Source organism: Rhinatrema bivittatum, chromosome 7 (genome assembly GCF_901001135.1).
Source record: "Rhinatrema bivittatum chromosome 7, aRhiBiv1.1, whole genome shotgun sequence".
NCBI classification, from domain to species: domain Eukaryota; kingdom Metazoa; phylum Chordata; class Amphibia; order Gymnophiona; family Rhinatrematidae; genus Rhinatrema; species Rhinatrema bivittatum.
In genome coordinates this window covers 117740812-117755343 of record NC_042621.1, presented here as the reverse complement: position 1 = coordinate 117755343, position 14532 = coordinate 117740812, and the positions used below count along the sequence as shown (strand labels likewise).

The following is a 14532-nucleotide window of genomic DNA, read 5'->3' as shown; positions in this document are numbered from 1 at the left end:
GAGAGATGGAAAGAAGGTCAAACAATTGCTGGCATGGCTAAAAAGTGAGGTGAAAGAGGCTATTTTAGCCAAAGATCTTCATTCAAAAATTGGAAGAAGGATGCATCAGAAGAAAATAGGATAAAGCATAAGCATTGGCGAGTTAAATGTAAGACATTGATAAAACAGGCTAAGAGAGAATTTGAAAAGAAATTGGCTGTACAGGCAAAAACTAATAGTAAAATCTTTTTAAGATATATACAAAGCAGAAAGCCTGAGAGGGAGTCGGTTGAACTGATAGATGATCGAGGGGTTAAAGGGGCACTTAGAGAAGACAAGACTATCACGAAAAGATTAAACGATTTCTTTGCTTCGGTGTTTACCGAGGATGTTGGGGAGATATCCGTTCCAGAGAAGGTTTTCATAGGTAATGATTCAGATGGACTGAACCAAATCATGGTGAACCTAGAAGATGTGGTAGGCCTGATCGACAAACTGAAGAGTAGTAAATCACCAGGACCGGATGGTATACACCCCAGGGTTCTGAAGGAATTAAAAAATGTAATTTTAGATCTATTAGTAAAAATGTGTAACCTATTATTAAAATCATCCATTGTACCTGAAGACTGGAGGGTAGCTAATATAACCCCAATATTTAAAAAGGGCTCCAGGGGCGATCCGGGAAACTACAGACCAGTTAGCCTGACTTCAGTGCCATGAAAAATTGTGGAAAGTGTTCTAAATATCAAAATCATAGAACATATAGAAAGACATGCTTTAATGGAACAAAGTCAGCATGACTTTACCCAAGGCAAGTCTTGCCTCACAAATTTGCTTCAGTTTTTTGAAGGAGTTAATAAATATGTAGATAAAGGTGAATCGGTAGATGTAGTGTATTTGGATTTTCAGAAGGCGTTTGACAAAGTTCCTCATGAGAGGCTTCTAGGAAAAGTAAAAAGTCATGGGATAGCAATGTCCTTTTGTGGATTACAAACTGTCTAAAAGACAGGAAACAGAGAGAAGGATTAAATGGACAATTTTCTCAGTGGAAGGAAGTGGGCAGTGGAGTGCCTCAGGGATCTGTACTGGGACCTGTGCTTCTCAATATATTTATAAATGATCTGGAAAGGAATGCGACGAGTGAGGTAATCAGATTTGCGGATGATACAAAATTATTCAGAGTAGTTAAATCACAAGTGGATTGTGATAAATTGTAGGAAGACCTTGTGAGACTGGACAATTGGGCATCAAAATGGCAGATGAAATTTAATGTGGATAAGTGCAAGATGATGCTAAGAACATAAGAATATGCCATACTGGGTCAGACCAAGGGTCCATCAAGCCCAGCATCCTGTTTCCAATAGTGGCCAATCCAGGCCATAAGAACCTGACAAGTACCCAAAAACTAAGTCTATTCCATGTTACCATTGCTAGTAATAGCGGTGTTTATTATCTAAGTCAGCTTAATTAATAGCAGGTAATGGACTTCTTGTCCAAGAACTTATCCAATCCTTTTTTTAAACACAGCTATACTAACTGCACTAACCACATCCTCTGGCAACAAATTCCAGAGTTTAATTGTGTGTTGAGTGAAAAAGAACTTTCTCCGATTAGTTTTAAATGTGCCACATGCTAACTTCATGGAGTGCCCCCTAGTCTTTCTATTATCCGAAAGAGTAAAAAAACGATTCACATCTACCCGTTCTAGATCTCTCATGATTTTAAACACGTCTATCATATCCCCCCTTAGCCATCTCTTCTCCAAGCTTCTCAGCACACTGAACTGATGATTTCAATGTGTTATCCACTATGACGCCTAGATCTCTTTCTTGGGTAGTAGCACCTAATATGGAACCTAACATTGTGTAACTATAGCATTTTTCCCTATATGCATCACCTTGCACTTATTAAATTTCATCTGCCATTTAGATGCCCAATTTTCCAGCCTCACAAGGTCTTCCTGCAATTTATCACAATCTGCTTGTGATTTAACTACTCTGAACAATTTTGTATCATCTGCAAATTTGATTACCTCACTCGTATTTCTTTCCAGATCATTTATAAACATATTGAAAAGTAAGGGTCCCAGTACAGATCCCTGAGGCACTCCACTGCCCACTCCCTTCCACTGAGAAAATTGTCCATTTAATCCTACTCTCTGTTTCCTGTCTTTTAGCCAGTTTGTAATCCATGAAAGGACATCGCCACCTATCCCATGACTTTTTACTTTTCCTAGAAGCCTCTCATGAGGAACTTTGTCAAATGCCTTCTGAAAATCCAAGTACACTACATCTACCGGTTCACCTTTATCCACATGTTTATTAACTCCTTCAAAAAAGTGAAGCAGATTTGTGAGGCAAGACTTGCCTTGGGTAAAGCCATGCTGACTTTGTTCCATGTTAGGTTCCATATTAGGAGCTACCGCTGAAGAAAGAGATCTAGGCGTCAAAGTGGATAACACATTGAAATCGTCTGTTCAATGTGCTGCGGCAGTTAAAAAAAACAAATGGAATTATTAGAAAGGGAATGGTGAATAAAACGAAAAATGTCATAATGCCTCTGTATCGCTCCATGGTGAGAGCGCTCCTTGAATATTGTGTACAATTCTGGTTGCCGCATCTCAAAAAAGATATAGTTGCGATGAAAGAAGGTACAGAGAAGGGCGACCAAAATGATAAAGGGGAATGGAACAGCTCCTCTATGATGAAAGACTAAAGAGGTTAGGACTTTTCAGCTTGGAGAAGAGACGGCTGAGGGGGGGATATGATAGAGGTGTTTAAAATCATGAGAGGTCTAGAATGGCTAAATGTGAATTGGTTATTTACTCTTTCGGATAATAGAAAGACTAGGGGGCACTCCATGAAGTTAGCATGGGGCACATTTAAAACTAATTGGAGAAAGTTCTTTTTCATTCAATGCACAATTAAACTCTGGAATTTGTTGCCAGAGGATGTGGTTAGTGCAGTTAGTGTAGCTGGGTTCAAAAAAGGTTTGGATAAGTTCTTGGCGGAGAAGTCCATTAAGGGCTATTAATCAAGATGACTTAGAAAATAGCCACTGCTATTAATTGCATCAGTAGCATGGGATCTTCTTAGTGTTTGGGTACTTGCCAGGTTCTTATGGCCTGGATTGGCCACTGTTGGAAACAGGATGCTGGGCTTGATGGACCCTTGGTCTGACCCAGTATGGTATGTTCTTATGTTCTTAGCTTCTGCTTCCTTCCTTTCTTTCTGGCAGTTCTTATCTTCTGTCTCTCATTCTGGTTGTGCTTCAATTAGGGCAGCGGTTTTTGTCTGGGGGTATGCAGACTCTTAATGGTTACATGAAAGGGTTGTAAGGAGTATGTGCAGGATCTTCCCAACAATTTGTTCCTGCTTCCTCTTCTCCAAACTGCTGCTGCTGCCAAGGGCCTTTCTTCTTGCAGTAGGACCCAGTCTTCTCTCCTACCTTGGTGGTGGCAGCAGCAGCAGTGATCAATGATGAGAAAGCGTGGATGGGAACTGTGCTCTTGCATACCTTCTGTTCCCAAACCCTGCTTTTCCTACAGAAGCCAAGGGGAGGGAGACCTGGGAATAAAGTTTGATGTGGGCTGAGTTCTTGCCTGAGCTCCCTCACCCTCATCACTGACACCACAGTAGGTCCCAGAACAAACTCCTGCTGCAGAGGAAAGGCCTGCAATGGCAGTTTGGGGAAGGTTGAGAGGGGCCCAGGACCTGCTGCTACAGTGAGTGCATTATTGGAGGTTGAGTGAGGCTGAAGAGGAGCCCTGGGGCTGGATGAGTGAGGCTGCAGGGAGTGGGAAAGCACTGGGGGAGGATGAGTGAGGTTGCGGGGTGGGGGGGGGAGGATGAGGGAGGCTGTGGGGTGGGGGGGGGGAGGATGAGGGAAGGGGTGGGGGGAAGCACCGGAGGGAGGGGGAGGATGAGTGAGGCTGCAGGGTGGAGGGGGGGGGGAAGCACCGGGGGAGGATGAGTGAGGCTGCTTGCAGCATGGGGGGTGGGGGGTGAGTGAGGCTAGGAAAGGGCACTAGGAGAGAATGAATGAGTCTTGTGGGGAAAGCACTGGTAAAGGAGGAGGGATGTGAAGGGGATACAGAGAGGGGAAGGTGGGGATGAGCTGAAGAGGAAAGACGGAGGACTGTGGTTCCCTGAGAGGGAGGGAGAGAAGGTAGAAGGCTTAGATGATGTTTAATACCAGAAAAAGTTGAGCATGAGAGAAATTGAGGAATGGAGGAGAGACGAGGAAGGAGACATAGAGATGGAGATTAGAAATTGAGAGGAGAGGTGGAAGGTTGTGAGATAAAAATGAAAGATGAGAGAGCTGGGCAGAAGTGCAGGGGTGTTGGACAGCAGAAGGATAGTGGTGGAGAAGAGGAAAATAGAGATGAGAGAGAATGTAGATGCCAGGTGGTAGGCGAGAGAGAGATGGAAAAATAAGTGTAACCCCTCCCCTTGGGAAGGAGGTTACACTTCCTGCATTGAGTGGGATGGGGGAAATACGGATTCTATAGGGTCCTAAGGGGATCACACTTGACAAAAGAAACAGTCCATCTCAAGGTGATATGAACCAAACAGAGAAAATTTACTGAAGAAATGTAAAGTTCATCAGGTACAAAACCCAACTCAGTCCAAGGTCATAAAAAAATCTCAGGATACAGTTCTTCAACTTAACAAAATTCATCTATACAGACACGTACTTCATACCTCACACTGGGCGCCCTTAGTTCTCCTGAACAAGGCCCCTGAATTTTCAGACTTCCCCAAGAATATCAGGAGAAACCTCTTCTTTTACCGAATTTCTCACAGATGAGTTTCTTGACCAGAGCAAATCTTCTCCTTTTTCTTCAGGATTGGATCTTCCTGGGTTGGTCCTTTTCCTTTACATGAGAGCCTCCTTGCTTGAGAATCAGTTAGAATCCAAGGCAAAGTACAGCCTTTGGCTGCCTCTTCCTCCGAGAGAGAATTCTATTCACGCCTAGGAGTCCCTTGGTTTCCTCCCAGTGGTCTGTGAAGTCCTCCTTTCCAGTTCTACACCAATAACCCACTGTATAGGGGATGGATCACCCTGCCACTTCTAGGTGACACTGATCCCCAGGAGCGTCCCAATTTTGGAACATTTCCCTTTCTAATGTAAGTGAAACCAGACAGACATCACATTTATCCCCAGCCAAAAAAAGAAACAAAAACTGGGAAACAGAGAGAACCATTTTTTCCACATAATAGACATATTACAGAAAGAAAAAAACAGATTAATGAACAGAGGTAATCCAGTAGCCGCTCTCTCCCAGGCATACACTGAGTTAGGCCTACTCATTAGCTTCTATGTCCAGCACAGAAGAGATACCTAGAAGAAAAATGGAGTTGCTGTTATCTGCTGGAGAAAAAATAATTATTACACAGAATACTTGAAAACACAGGCACTGAATTTCCCTTTCTCAAGGAAACATTAGGTAGACAATAGTACTTGCCAACAGGCCTGGCAGGCACACTAGTGGAATTCAAAATTCACCATCTTTGTGAAACAAACATATATGGCCATCATAGAAAAGACGGTATTGTCTACTTATTAGTAGAAAAAGTGGTCTTTTGCAGGCCTCGTCTTAAGTTATAATCATATGTGTTGTTTTTTTTTTTAAAGTATCTTTCTATTCTCCTTAAAAATTGTATACAGAAAAATTCTTCAAAAAAACATATTTGTATGACCAGTGACGAGGTCTGGAAAAGACCACTTTTTCTTCTAATAAGCAGACAATACCGTCTTTTCTAGGATGGTCATTTAAGTTTGTTTCACAATGATGGGTCTATGAAGTAGTGGTGAATTTTGAATTCCACTATTGCTTGACTATTCACCCTTCGCTTTCATTCCCACTAACAGGCACACTAGGCCTATGCCTAGGGTGGCAAAGTTCTGGGGTCAGCAGGCTTATTGAAGCTTTGCCGTCTTTGGCTGTGCTGAATCTCACTCGGCAAAGAACAGCTCTGGGAATGAGCCTGCAGCAGGCAGAGCAAAGGGGGTGTGTGGAGATCATTAGAGGAGGGAGGGGGGTGTATAACTGCGTGTGAGAGAGGGGAATGGTGGAAGAGGATCGGTTTTCTTGTATGAGAGAGAGAGGTAAGGGATTGGGGTTTGTGTATGTGTCAGACTGGGTGGATGGTTAGAGAGAGGGGATGCAAGGGTGGGTAGGACTGAAGCAGGGTAAGGACTCCTCCCTCCTCTATTTCCCCTCCCTCCCCTATAATTCGGATCTTTCCTCCCTTGATCTCGGATTATATCCCCCCATATCCTTCCCGTATCTTCCTTTTCCTCAGGTACTGGAATGCACTCCCGGACCCCTCCTACTCTTTTTTTTCCCCTTTCTCAGTCCCAGAACCTCCCATCCTCCCCATCCTTGCTCTGCTTTTTTTTTTTTTCTTACACTCCCCTCACCTTCTCTTCACCCCATTCCTTATCCTCCTCCCTTCCTCTCCTCATCCCCATGCCTGAGATCTCCTCTCCATACTGATTCTTGAGATCCCTTATGTTCCGCCAACAAATACAAAATAATTAGAGACACATGAAGTCTGGAAAACTGTTTTTATAATGTAGTAAAAAAGATGGAAATGCTTGCCAGTTTGCTTTAGAGTTTGCTAATTTTTTGCTACTGCGTACCCTGAGCAAGCTGCAGAAAACTGTGGGGCTAATGCTTTAGACCTTCTGCTCTGTGGAGTTCAAACTTGGCAGGAGGAAGAGAGGGGGGGTCAGCACCAAGAGTGCCCAGGAGAGGCAAAATCCTGTTTAACCGATGGTGCTTGGGAATTGCAGGTGATCCATTATCATAGACTTGATTCAAATCCGGAACCCCTTTCATAGACTTTGTCCGCAGCCCATATGGAAACCGTGCACCCAGCACTCTCTCTGGAAGTCCGTTAATGCCACTGTGTGTGAAAAGAAGAATAACACAATCATCCCCAGAATTCAGGCTGCAAATCGTTCCCACGTAAGAATTCTCCACCAGCAGGCAGCACGTTGCGTGTCATTACTTTTTCTATTATCTCCGGGGTGGAGGAGATGCACTGTATGTCAGTTAATTTGTAAACTTGCTTATCTAGGTCTCTGCCAGTGGGGAAGTTCAAATTTCTCCAGCCCAGAGATCTTATGGGATGTGGTGTGGGCCTCTAACCCAATCAGATGAAAAGACCTCTCACAAATGTCTCCTTCCTGATGCCACTTCTTCCTCCAGCTCCTGAAACACTGCTGAAAGAAAATATTAAAGTTAGAAGAGGGGATTCGTCTACCAAGGACACTCCTTCCTAAAAAGAAAACAGTATTAATTAGGGGTAAAAGACATTGACTTTCATAGGGTGAAAGGTTGAGAAGTAAAATAAAAGAGAGGTTTGGAACACAGTTTTTTTTTTTTAAGTTTTTTAAATTAAAAAATATAGCATTTTTTGGTCTTTGGAAATTTCTTACAGAAACACAAAATCACCACTCTAACTTTCCAAAATAAATTACTGGAAAAATCATTATTCACTGTGTTTTATATTCTCCAACCTAGTGAAAGGAAGGTGCTTTGATTATAAAGGTTTTTTTTTTTTTCCTTGGGACTTCTTTTCTTCGAGTTCTCATGAATACATCAGGTCTGCATCTTCAAGGATCTGGTTCCCTACATTTCCAAAACAAAGGCTTGAAGTTACAAACAGGTTGTGAGCCCTCTAGGGACAGGGAAAATATCTACAGTACCTGAACGTAATCTGCTCTCAAATGGCTGACCAGTCATGAAAGGGGCAATAATATACATTTTAAGAAAAGATCTGAATAATTTAATTTAGCTGAAACCCCACTTCTGACCATGTTCTCCTTCTAGGAACTGATAGAAATCTCAGCACTGTAGGAAGAAAAACAAACATAAGACACCCAAAGAAGTGACCATTTTTGGTGCTTACTTCTTCAATAGGAACAAAAACTTGCAACAGGCAAGACAGGAAGAGCTCAGTCTCTGTTAATTGTGGCAGCTGCAGGTAAGTTCCGGATAATTGAATAACTGTATGTCTGACGCTCTGTATGTTGGTTATTTATGGTATTTTTTAACCTATAAGCTTGCTCCTTGTGAGGTACATCATTAAATATATATACATAAGCATTCACAAAACACAAACACAACATAGTCAATACACATTACATATTCACAAACATAAAATAAATCAATAACACAAGGTTACATTAACCAACAAAAAAGCCCTGAAACAAAATAACAGAAAACAGCAGTAATCATGATTTAGAAAAGGAAAAGAAAATTCCATCATCAATTTGGGTAAGCAGGACTGTAATCACTACAGCATTCTCCCCACTGTCTATTGAGTGCAATGTTTATCAATGTACTAGGTGCAGCACCAGTCTCTCCTCTCTGGACCAATGAGTTATTTTTTCCTCTCAAGACACCCTGGCTCAACCCAGACAGCACTCTTCACCTTGGGTTGGGTAGGCTAAGTGGCTTCTGGTCTCACTTTAGGGATAGGACTCCACACCTCATGTAGACGTGTATAGTCTGGCAGTGCCCTCTTCCACAGGCTCAGGGCCTCGGGAAGTTGTTTTCCTGAGATGCTCCCTCATTCCTCAGCTATATAGGGCTGCTGCTAAAGCCACTGAAGCTTCTTCCCCTGTGGCCCCAAATCTCCTTTGTGTCCTGGGCCCTCTGCTCAGCCACAGGCTCCTCTTCCAGTCATGGTGAATCAAGGGTTTCAGGAGTTGTGGGAGGGGGTTGTGGGCCCACATCCCCAGGACTCTTCCTGCTTCTTCTGATGGTTCATGGGAGTTGTTGGCTTGTCTGGAACTAAGGAAGAGGCCAAGAACTAGAGGCCAGTTAATCTAATCTCTGTGGTGAGCAAATTAAAGGAATTGTTACAAAAACAGAGGATTGTGCAGTTTCTGGAATCCAGAAGATTGCAAGATTCGAGGCAGCATGGTTTTATTCGTCTCATATCAAATATTAAAGATTTTAGAAAAACTCTTAAAACATATTTTTGCTCCATTGCCTATAAGATCACATAGTTACAGTTTTATGACTTTTATATATCTCATTAATTTGTTTTAAAACAATGTGCGAAGACTAATGGTTATCTCGTATTTAATTTTATTTTGTAATTATATGTATGTAACCAAACTGTAAATGACATAGATCAATTACCCAATTTTATAAGTAGTATATAAGAACTTCTAAATAAATAAATTAGAGGTAGGTCTTGTTAGACGAATCTGATCAATATCTAGATGTAATGTACTTGAACTTCAGTAAGGCCTTTGACACAGTTTCACATAGGCTGCTGATAAATAAGTTGAGGGCCCTTGGTATGAGCCCTAAAGTGACTGGCAGGGTTAGAAATTGGTTGAATGGGAGGCGACAAAGGGTAGTGGTAAATTAAGTTCATTCCAAGGAAAGGGATGCTTACTAGTGGTGTGCATCAGGAAGTGGTCCTTTAACCTGTTTTTTTTTTTTTCGTGAACACTTTCATGAGCAACATTACAGAAGGATTATTGGGAGAGGTTTGTCTTTTTTTGTGGATGATACCAAAATTTGAAACCGGGTAAACACTAAGGAAGGTGTGGAAGACATGAGGAGGAATCTAGCAAAGCTCAAGGAATGGCAGCTGAGATATAATGCTGAAAAATGCAGTCATGTATTTTGATTGTAAAAACCCAAGGAGGTGAAATTCTTGTATGCAAGAAAGAAGAGCGGGATCAGTGAGTGATTTGTATCGGATAATCTTAAAATGGCCAAACAGGTGGATAAGGCAATGGCAAATGCCAGAAAGATGCTTGGCTGTATAGAGAGTGGAAGGGTCAGCAGTGCCCGCTGCCATGAAGGAGAGAGTGGAGCGAGCAGCACATGCATGCTCCCCAGGTATTCAGCTTCTGCTCCAGTCAGCACTGCATTAGCCCACGAGGAGGGAGGACAAGGACGCTTCAACTCTGCCTGCTGCTGCCACCCCTGAGTGTGCCGCCCCATGCAGTTGCACGGTTTGTACACCCGGTTACGCCAAGCCTGTTTACAATCCCTGCCTCTCTCAGAGATCCTCTGTGTTTATCTCTCTGCTCCTGAAACCAAGGTTGCTGCAATTAGTGGAGGCACAGATTTTGGTTTTCCCCTCATCTCCAACCATTGGCTTGAGAGCACCAGGGGCTGCATCAGAAGGGGAGACATAATTCCCTTCAGGCCAGAGATATACTGGAAGCACTTGAACTGCACAGGGGCCAACCCGAAGGGAAAAAGAAGCAGGAGCAGCAGCAACAGGGAGCCTGGGAAGAGGAATGGAAGCTGTGCTGTGCTAGTGTCCTGTGTCAGCCTGCGCGGGTGTGTGTGTGTGAATGGCATCCTGGCGGGGGAGGCATGTGTGTGTGAATGGAAGCCTGCTGGCCTGGGGGGTGTGTGTGACTGGTAACTTGCCAGCCTGGGGTGTGTGTGTGAAGAAAGTTTTTACCACCCCCACTAATCTACAACAAGCTCAGGATAACTGGAAATGAAAAGTTTTCAGGTATGGAGAGCAGGGGATTTTGCCATCCTTATTAGTTTTAATTACTGGGTGTTTGTTTCTGCTATTTTGAAATATTTTATTGCTGTTCTGTTCATCAGCTTTTTGGCAATATTCTTTTTATTAGTATGGCTTATTATGATTGATTTATATTTCTTAATTTTATTGTTTGATTTATGAGGACTGGTGGTGATTCTGTTTTTCCATTGCTGCATTGCATACAGATCTGGCTTGTTGCAGTTTTCAGTTCACTTTCTGTCTACATGTTTCTATTTATACTTTATTCTGTATTTGGTGAGAAGCAGTCTGTGTTCTGCATGTGTGACCAAAGTGGGGTATTCTGCTAGTATGTAGTTTCTATGTAGGGTTTTATAGCAGCCTGGTTCTGTTTTTCCCATAGGGCATGTATTAGTGTTTTGAGGCCTGGTGTAATATTTGCAGTGTTGCCTTTTCATAGATGGTGTTCCTGTTTGAGTGCTGGCAGTTGGCACTGTTTTGGTAAGGGAAATTTACTATACTGTCATTGTCGTCCAATTTATTCAAGGTTTTCTGAGAGCCAAACCCAACACTTATTACAATAGGCCTAATACCATATGGGTTCCCAATGTCTTCTTTTGCAGGGTTTTTCTGGGTAGCATCACAGCAGGTCATATTTTTCTGTACAACAAAATGGTACCAGTTACTGGGCCCAGCTGGTGCCATTTTTACATACCGGTAGGTGAGGCAAGAGCACCTGGGGATACTCCTGCTGTCAAAACTGAGAGCGATGCTGTAGTTGCAGTTGCGTCACAAACATCAGGCTAATTGGTTAAGGTAGTAGGCCCGGCTCCTTCTGTTTTAGAGTAGTAACTGCCGCTCTGTGCAGGTTACCTCCATGCACCCTTTTCTTCTTGTCCAACCACTAGGGATCCAGAATGTTTATCCCATAGCTCTATATAAGTCATTGTTTGTTCATTTTGAGACAATTTTTGTATATATAACGATAAAGCATTTTATAAAATGCAGTGGACCAAGCTGGTGGATTGTTGGCCACTTGGGAGGAATCTTGAATCTGCTCCAACCCTCTTTTCAGGGTTTGTTTGGTGTTTTTTTGTGTTTTAAATGTAGAAAAGATAAATGTTTTGACAATTCATCTCTATGCACATAAAATTAGCATATAGGTGCATAAGTAGCTTGCCCTCATATACATGCTATTTTAAAAATATCAAAAGGTGTATATTTTCAGTCTCGCTTGTACATGTATGCTCTATAAAAAGGGGTATTCGGGGATGGGGCTAAGAATTACGCGCGCAATTGATATCAGACTGGTCTTTTGGGATGGAAGGTTTGGTGAATTGGGAGTTCAGAGTGAGGAACTAGGAAGGTCTCGTTGACCTGGGGAAGGACTGGCTAAACTGATGATTTTAATTACGTGTGCATACTTTAAAATATACCGACTTCTGTGCAAGCAAGTCACGATTTTTTCACGTATAAAATGTATGTGCGTATGTTTTTAAAATAGGCAGGAGAAGATGGGCTTTCAATGCATAGCAGGTATTCGCGAGCACCGCACATATGCTTGGGGGTAGACATGCATGCTTTTTATGATCTGCACCTACTTCATACGCGCAGGTTATAAAATACTGTCGCCGATCTCTGCGCGGCCCAACATGTGCATATATGGGATGGCGCCGAGTTGTTTGCAAGCTACCCTCACAATGTGCTAGGTTACTGAAGTTTTGTGCTTTTCTTCCTGATACTGTCCCAGCGGGAGTCCCTCGAAGTTAAGTGCGCACAATTTTGGCGGTATTTGCTTCAAGAGCACTGTGGAATTTTTTTTTCAGGAGATTAAACAAGGAATTTGGAAAATGTGCACAGCACAACATTATTCTTCCCTCCTCCGGGAGGACAAAACTGCTAAGCTGTTCTTTCATTCAGCTCTCCTTATTGGAAATTCAAGTATTTAGACACAGGAGTTACGGGAGTGGAACCTATACAATGAATGCTTGCTAAAGCAGCGTGTCTAGCATGTGCCAAGAGCTGTAAGTTCCTTAGCCAGGACATGCTGAGCCTTAAAAAGGGGCTCCTTAATTTATTCTCTAATCTGGTTCTATGGGAGTCAAGCTCGTAGAATACCAGACTGACTCCCAAATAGTTTGGAGGTAATTGACTTTAAAGTTACTTTTATTTGCAGGGTTCAGAGCTGTGTGATAGCACTGTACACCTACGCAATGCATTTTTGCTTTGGTTGCATTTAAATGCCGTCAGTTTTGAGAGAGAATGCCTTCCTGTTCATAGACGCTGAAGACCAAAGTAATTAAAACATGTAAAAAATAGAAGATGGCTAAAAGTCTGTACCTGAGTTAAAAAGGTGATAATTTCTTAGCTCGTTCATAGGTGTATGAGTACTAAAGAATTCTCCGGTGCCTTCACACCGTCTTTGAAGTGGATAATTTTTCCCAGAATAGTAGCAATGCTTATGGTATACAAAAAAACCCAAGATGTTTGTTTATTGGTTTCTTACTGGACTGAGCCTGAAGCAAAATTGAGAAATATGCGTTGGTGAGACTTGGGGACCATTATCAAAAAAGGAAGGGGGAAGAAAGCAGCTGAGTAGTTAACAGTAGTGTTTCCTTTATCACTGTCAACATCAAATGCAGTCTTTGATAGGAAGATTGACAGCTCTGGTGTGCCAGTTCTCCATGCTCAGCATTCCTTTTTCCTTTGCCCAGGCTTCTAGATCCTGATCATTTTTTGATGTCATCACCCCAGACTGCTCTCTGAATTGCCGATTCCCTTGTCCTTTATTTTGCCCTCTGGTGCTAAATTGAGCAAGTTTACTACCACAACCTGCTTCCTTATGTAGAATAAAGTGTTTTCCATTGCATAGATCTTCCAAATCCTTTGCATAATCATTCTTTTATGCATTCCAACATACCAAATGTTAGATTCATTTTAAACAATTCTTTCCATGTCCATCAGTCTGTCTATCCGTCCATAGGCGCAGAGTAACTCTCCCAAAAAAAAAAAAAAAAGGGGATAGAAATTCTCCAAATTTGGCAAGAACAGAGAATTGCTATGATGGGGTCAGACCAACTTCCTCTGAGCCCAGCATCCTGGAAGAAATGTGACTATCTCAGATGAGTTTGACAATCAGAAGCTTTGGGTCAGTATTTTCAAAGAACTGAGCATCTAGAAAAAGCCCTATTGCTTTCTATAGGAAAATATTAGAAGCAGTTAGAACTCCATTCCAAAAGCCCCCCCTCACCCTTCCAGCACTCTGGCAGAGACAGGAAAAAATAACTGAAGCATGTGGCGACAGATGACACCAAAAGGAACTTTTCAGAGCCATCTAGCCCCCATTTCCAAATCCACACACAAATCCTTTTGCATATATTCTGATACTTGTCATTTCAGCATCCACCTGCACAAATTCCACGCATACACACCTACACACGGTGACGCACCAAGATACTTACATACCCACCCCAACTTCCCATACACACTCACTCACCTGCCACCTTATACATACATCCACTGCCCCATCCAAATCTCATACATTTTTACATCCACAGCCATACATACACACGGTCCCATTGACACTCTCACACTAGTCCCCCACAGAGCATACCTACACCCCTTCATAAATATCCATGCCCCCCAAACCCAGCACCACAAATCTACCCACATACACCCCTCCTGCAAATATATGCTGGAAAGCATTTTCAAAATATTGCCTCTGAAGGCTTTCCCTAGTTGTTTAACATTTTAGAATGTGTGTATTTTATGTCCAAAGTGTAAAATATTCAGAATTTTATATCCCGGGGTAGTTAATTGTGCTGCTGAGCAGTTGATATTAGGTGAGTGCTTTTCTGTTGACATACTCATAAATTAAGTGTGTTATTAATTTATTAGAGAATACAAAGGCATTAAACATAGCAAGATGAAACTGGAGAGCTAACATGGAGAAATTACGGACAAGACTATAGAATAAACTATGTCCAGCATTTATTTATTTAAAAGATTTTATATACCATCATTCGTGGTTACATCACAGCGGAGTACAATG

General features: G+C 42.2%; 1 protein-coding gene across 4 annotated transcripts in view; it reads left to right on the top strand.

Moving 5' to 3' along the window:
* Nucleotides 1-14532, top strand: part of NDST2 (N-deacetylase and N-sulfotransferase 2) — a 625893-nt gene that overhangs the window by 41590 nt on the left and 569771 nt on the right. The window contains exon 1 of one of the 4 annotated variants that reach the window (XM_029608980.1): nt 7860-7976. The exons of the other annotated variants lie outside the window; for them this stretch is intronic. The gene's annotated coding sequence lies outside the window, so the exon portion shown is untranslated. Of the gene's footprint in view, nt 1-7859; nt 7977-14532 lie in introns of those variants that run through there. 4 annotated transcript variants of the gene reach the window in all.